Here is a 6000-nt window from a genome sequence, read left to right on the forward strand (position 1 = left end):
CATAGGCCCTCTCCTCAGCCAAGTTCCGCCCCCAATCAGGGCTCAGCTGCCCGCCCAGCACGCTGCCCCTACAGGCCTCTACACATACAAGCAATACAAAGACAGACGCAAATACAGGTACCTTCTCCTCCAATGGAACTCCCACTCAAAGATCTGTGTGTGTCAGGGCACTGGGGGTCTGTGTGGGGCATTGTTTAGTTGTGGTGATGGGGCTGTGGGGAAGGGCACTGGGAGGGAGGGAGGAGAAATCTGTGTGTATTGGGAAACTAGCGAGTGGGGGGTTCTATGTGGGGTGCTGATGTGTATTAAGAGTTACCAGCTGGATTGAGGACTGATAGATTTGGACAGAGTTTATATTGAATGGGCAAATGAAAAAGATCGCAGGGAAAAACAGTAAGGTTAGTTTAGCAGTCTTTGACATTTCGACCAATAAAGAAATTAAAATGCATTTGTAATTACATATCTTATTCTTGGCTGATAATCATTTATTGATATTTTTTAGGAAAATTTTCCATTTAAAACACAAACTTTTGTTTTTCTTTTTTTACTTATGATGTCTCTATCTGAAAACCCATATAAATTGACACAAATTGCAAATTAAAAATTTTTAAATGTATAAGCGTTTTACTCACTTGGGCGCATTTGCCTCATGGCACACAAATTTGAACTCTGCTTCAAAAATTTGCACAGAAGAAATTTTTCTTTTACCTTAATTATACTATCTTAGGAGCCCGGTATAACATAGTACCAAGGTTCAATACAAAGTCATATAAAAGTTATACAAAAATGCATAATGCAGAGATTTATCTACAACTGCATTGATTGGCTGCTGTGTGCAGTAATATAGTGACCCCTGGACCTACAGGCTTCCACACACCATCAGTACCTTGAAAATTTGCTGTTCTCTACTAAGGTTTTTCGCTAAACTAGCTGCTTTAATTATTTTTTCATTTGGGCTCAATTTGGCGAGATTGGGATGCTTAGTTTCAAAGTGCCACCGAAGGTTGTATTCTTTCGGAACGGCTAACGTTTCGCGACACACGAGGCACAGTATTTTGTCTTTGGAAATAGCACATAAGTATTTATTCGTCCATTCAGTGTTGAAAACTCTGTGCTCTGATTCTGTTTTTCTCTGTTTCTTTTCACTCATGGTATCCACTATGAAGCTCAAGATTTTGTTGAATAAATTCACACACAAGGGAAACACTCACAGTCACACACAAAGAGAAGAGATATCTCACGGCGCATGGCACACTAGCAAGGCACTGACGGTGTGTGGAAGCCTGTAGGTCCAGGGGTCACTATATTACTGCACACAGCAGCTTAATACACATCAGCACCCCACATAGAACCCCCGACTCCCAGTGCCCTTCCCCACAGCCCCACCACCACAACTAAACAATGCCCCACACAGACCCCCAGTGCCCTGACACACACAGATCTCCCTCACTGCCCAGCACCCCCCAACAGGCCCCCACTGCCTAGCACCCCAAAACACACAAACCTCCTCCACAGCCCAGCGCCCTCCAAACCCTCACAGCCCAGCACCCCCCCGCACACCTCCCAGACACTCACTCCACCACACCCTTCCCTCTCCCCTGGCCGCACTCACCAGCCCTGCTGGGAGGTCTCTGGCTCCTAAGGTGAGAGCGGCAAGGGGAGTCTCCAGTGGTGAGCAGGAGCCGGTTCGCGGGAACCAGTTGTTAAACTTAGAAGCCCTTTTAGAACCAGTTGTCCTGCGCGGGACCGGTTCTAAAAGGGCTTCTAAATTTAACAACCGGTAAGTTGAAGTGACCAGGACGGTAGCTGCGGGGGAGCAGAGGGAGCGGCTGCTCCCCCTGAGCACATTATCCAAAAGTGGCGCCTAAGGAGCCGACCCCATGGGTGCTCCAGCTCTCTGCCCCGCTCCCCGGCCCCAACTCACCTCCGCTCCGCCTCCGCCTCCGCCTCTGAACACTCCTCCCCGCTTCTCCCCCTCTTCCCCCTGGCTTCCCGCGAATCAGATGTTCACGCGGGAAGCTTTGGAGGGCAGAGAAGCAAGCGGCGGCTTTGTGCTCAAGCCCAGGGAGGCGGAGACGGAGCGGAGGTGAGCTGGGGTGGGGGGAGCCGTCCGTGCCACAGCAGGTAACCCAGCGGGAGGGGCACGCAGGGGAACCGCTCCCCGCCCCAGCTCACCTCAGCTCTGCCTCCCTGGGCCTGAGCGCAAAGCTGCCTCTTGCTTCTCAGCCCTCCCAGGCTTCCTGCACGAACAGCTGATTGTCGGGAAGCGGGGGGGGCTGCAAGCTCAGACTGACCCGGTGCTCCAGGCACTGCGCGGTGGCATCCTGGCCCGGCTCCAGCGGAGCGGCGCGGCTGTAGCGCCGCCAGCCACCTCCAGGCAGCGCGGTAAGGGAGCAGGGACGGGATGTTGGATAGAGGGCAGGGGAGTTCAGGAGGGTGGTGGGGGGCTGGATAGAGGTCGGGGCGGTCAGATGGCAGGGAACAGGGGGATTGAATGGGGGCAAGGGTACCGGGGGGCAGTCAGGAAGGAGCAGGGGTTGGATGGGGCGGTGGGAGGCAGTCAGGGGCAGGGGTTCCAAGGGCGGTCAGGGGACAGGGAGAAGGGGTGGTTGGATGGGGAATCAGGAGAGGAGTTGGATGGGGCGGCGGAGGGTAGTCAGGGGACAGGGAAGGGGGTGGATGGGGCAGGGGTCCTGGGGGGGGCATCAAGGAACGCGGGGGGTTGGATGGGGCAGGAGTCCCGGGGGGGGGGGCCAAAAAGCGCTCAGGACGGGGGCGGTGGCAGAGCCCTGTGTCCTGCTGGGGGGGGGTGAGGGCTCCGTGCCCGTGTCCCGCTTGGGGCAGTGGGGAGGGAAGGTGGCGCGCGCGGGCTCCGTGTCCCACTTGGGGCTGGGCAGGGTGGAGGCACGGCAGCGCGCGAGGGCTCCATCCCCGTGTCCCGCTTGGGGCTGGGGGAGGTGGAGGCGCGGCGGCGTGCGAGGGCTCCATCCCCGTGTCCCGCTTAGGGCGGGGGCGGGTGGAGGCGCGGCGGCGTGCGAGGGCTCCATCCCCGTGTCCCGCTTGGGGCGGGGGGAGGTGGAGGCACGGCGGCGCGCGAGGGCTCCATCCCCGTGTCCCGGTTGGGGCGGGGGAGGTGGAGACGTGGCGGCGCGCGAGGGCTCCATCCCCGTGTCCCGCTTAGGGCGGGGGCGGGTGGAGGCGCGGCAGCGCGCGAGGGCTCCATCCCCGTGTTCTGCTTAGGGCGGGGATGGGTGGAGGCGCGGCGGCACGTGAGGGCTTCATCCCCGTGTCCCGCTTGGGGCGGGGGCGGGTGGAGGCGCGGCGGCGCATGAGGACTCCATCCCCGTGTCCCACTTTTGAAGGGCGGGGGCGGCAGCGCGAGAGGGCTCCGTGCCCCGTGCCCGTGTCCTGCTTGGGGCAGGGGGGCCGGTGCCGCGCGATGGCACAAAAATATCCTTGCGCCGGCGCTGGCATTGGATCGGCAGGGGGGCGCCTGAAAGCCCCGCCACCGCAGCTCTGATTGAGCTGGACTCAGCCGCCCGCATTGCTGGCTCCTGTCGGCGGGCAGGCACGCCACCGCGGGCCGTATGTTGTGCAGGCCTGCTATATGGCATGAACCTGTTAGTCCCTCGTAGATTAGTCCACACTGCATCTACTTCTGCTGTCAAAGCTTCTCGTGGCTCCATAGCATGAGAGGGCTAATGCACAGATTCCATCTCTTCCTACAAGGTCACAAAGAATGTATCAGAGATCGGAGGCTAATCAGAAGAAAGGGAAAAGGTCAATAATGCCGTGGCTGATGTAATGAACCAGCTGTCTTGCAACTCATCCTGTTATGGAAGGAAAACAGAGATGTGAGAGAAATGAGGTTGCAAGGTGCCCCAGACATATATATGGGGCACTGCCAGTTGTGAGAATATGGGACTGAGCAACGCTTTGCAATCTCAGTTCAACAAGTCAACAAAACTTACCTCAGCAAAGAAGGCAACTGAGGTGAGCGTGTGCTTTCCTGCCCCACTTGGGCCTTGGGCCTGAAATCCTTCCCTCTCTCATGTGGGGCTCTGGAACATAAATACCCATGAGTAACAGGGACAGCAAGCTCTACAGAGCAAATCCGTACGGCAGATGGTAGAAAGAATAGCTTATACTATCTATCTATCTGTCTATCTATCATTACATGTTAATTCACTTACAGCATCTAGGCCTCCCCATTGTAGCTGAATGGCTCACAGTCAGAAGCTGGGATGTATCTGTTGAGGGGCTGGATTGTAGGATGAGAGTCCATGCATAGGCTCAGGCCAACATCTTCCTATGTCACTGTCCAAAGTCTGGCACTAACATTCATATTCAGGCATCTAAACGAGTGGATTGATTTTCAGAGGAGCTGAACAGCCACGGCTTCGGCAGATTCGAGTGAGAAGTTCTTGGAATTCAGCATTTGAGAAAGGTCAGGCCATTTATTTAGGTGCCTGAGTGTGGCATTGCAGCCTCTGCCATGGGTCGTTTACAATGAAGACGGAATCAACATCATCTCGGCACGACAACCAAGTTCAGGATCTAATCGAGCTGTATCCTGTCTGTACTGCTGTACGGTTGTGAAACATTGGGACTGCGCCACTCAGAGTGGGCAAAGCTGGAGGCTTTCCACATAAAATGCCAACGTTGTATATTGGGCATAGAGTGGAACGACTTCATTTGTAAAGCAGATGTTTATGGTCGCTCCAGTCTACAGAGTACTGGGGCCATTGTCCGCAGATGGCGTCTTATGCTTTTCAGACATGTCGCGAGTATGCCACAAGAGGTTCCGGCGAACGCCGTTCTTTGAGTGGCTCGTAACATCCGAGAGACAATTTCACCAATCAAGGGGTGCAGGCAGCCCAAAGGCAGGCCCCCTATTACATGGGTGCCTCAAGTCTATTCCGACGTTGGGCTCTCGGCCCGTCAAGCACAGGAACGGATCAATGGTGAACAATTGCTACGGCCGACCGTTCGGTAAGCGTTGAAGAAGAAGTATGGATTTAGGTACCTAACTTTTGACATCCATGTTTGAAAGTGCTGGCCCAAGTGTCTAAAGAAAAGTGAGATTATATAATGTCAATGGATGGAGAGATGAAGGGTTTTATGTAACTGTCCAAGGGGAACTAGAGGCCTGGATCATACGAACAGCCATATTGGATCAGACCAGTGGTCCATCTAGCCCAACATTCCATCTTCTGACAGTGGCCAGTGCCAGATGCTTCAGAAGGAATGAACAGAACAGGTAATTTGTCAAGTGATCCATCCCCATCATCCAGATTCCATCTCTTCCTACAAGGTCACAAAGACTGTATCAGAGATCGGAGTTTAATCAGAAGAAAGGGAAAAGGTCATTAATGCCGTGGCTGATGTAATGAACCAGCTATCTTGCAACTCGTCCCATTATGGAAGGAAGACAGAGACGTGAGAGCAAATGCCCTTGGTTTTACACTAACAGTCTTGTCACCTTTTTGTTTAGCTGGAGCCAGTAGCCATCATTCTGCTGAGTACTGGGGTAACTTAAACTCATCCCCAGCTGCCTACATCTCATGGGGAACAATGCAGGTAATTACCACAGGATCATGCAGGCACTGGCTTCGGGGCTGGAGTGGTGGCTCAGCTGACCTCCTCCAGTCGCCAACTTCTCTGTGGCTTTGGTGGCTTTGGGAAGGGTCCGGGCCACCCAAGAGATCTCTGTCAGGAGCATTTTCCCTCTCCTCCTGGCCAGTCAAGCAGCAGAGCAGGTTCCTGAATCTAGCTCCTAGGGTCTGACGTGACTGGTTTCTGCCACCATCCCGAACTTGCTGAATGGCCCGTGAGACACTGACACGGACAGAAGAATCCGGATCTTGCTGCAGGCCACTGAGAGCTGAGACAGAGAGAGGAAGCTCAGGTCAAAACACATATCGTATTAGCATGCCCTATCCCCTGCACCATGGGCCTCTGTATCTTCCAGAGCGGCGGCTCTATGTTTTTTGTCACCCC

This window comes from Malaclemys terrapin, chromosome 2, assembly GCF_027887155.1.
Source record: "Malaclemys terrapin pileata isolate rMalTer1 chromosome 2, rMalTer1.hap1, whole genome shotgun sequence".
NCBI classification, from domain to species: Eukaryota; Metazoa; Chordata; order Testudines; family Emydidae; genus Malaclemys; species Malaclemys terrapin.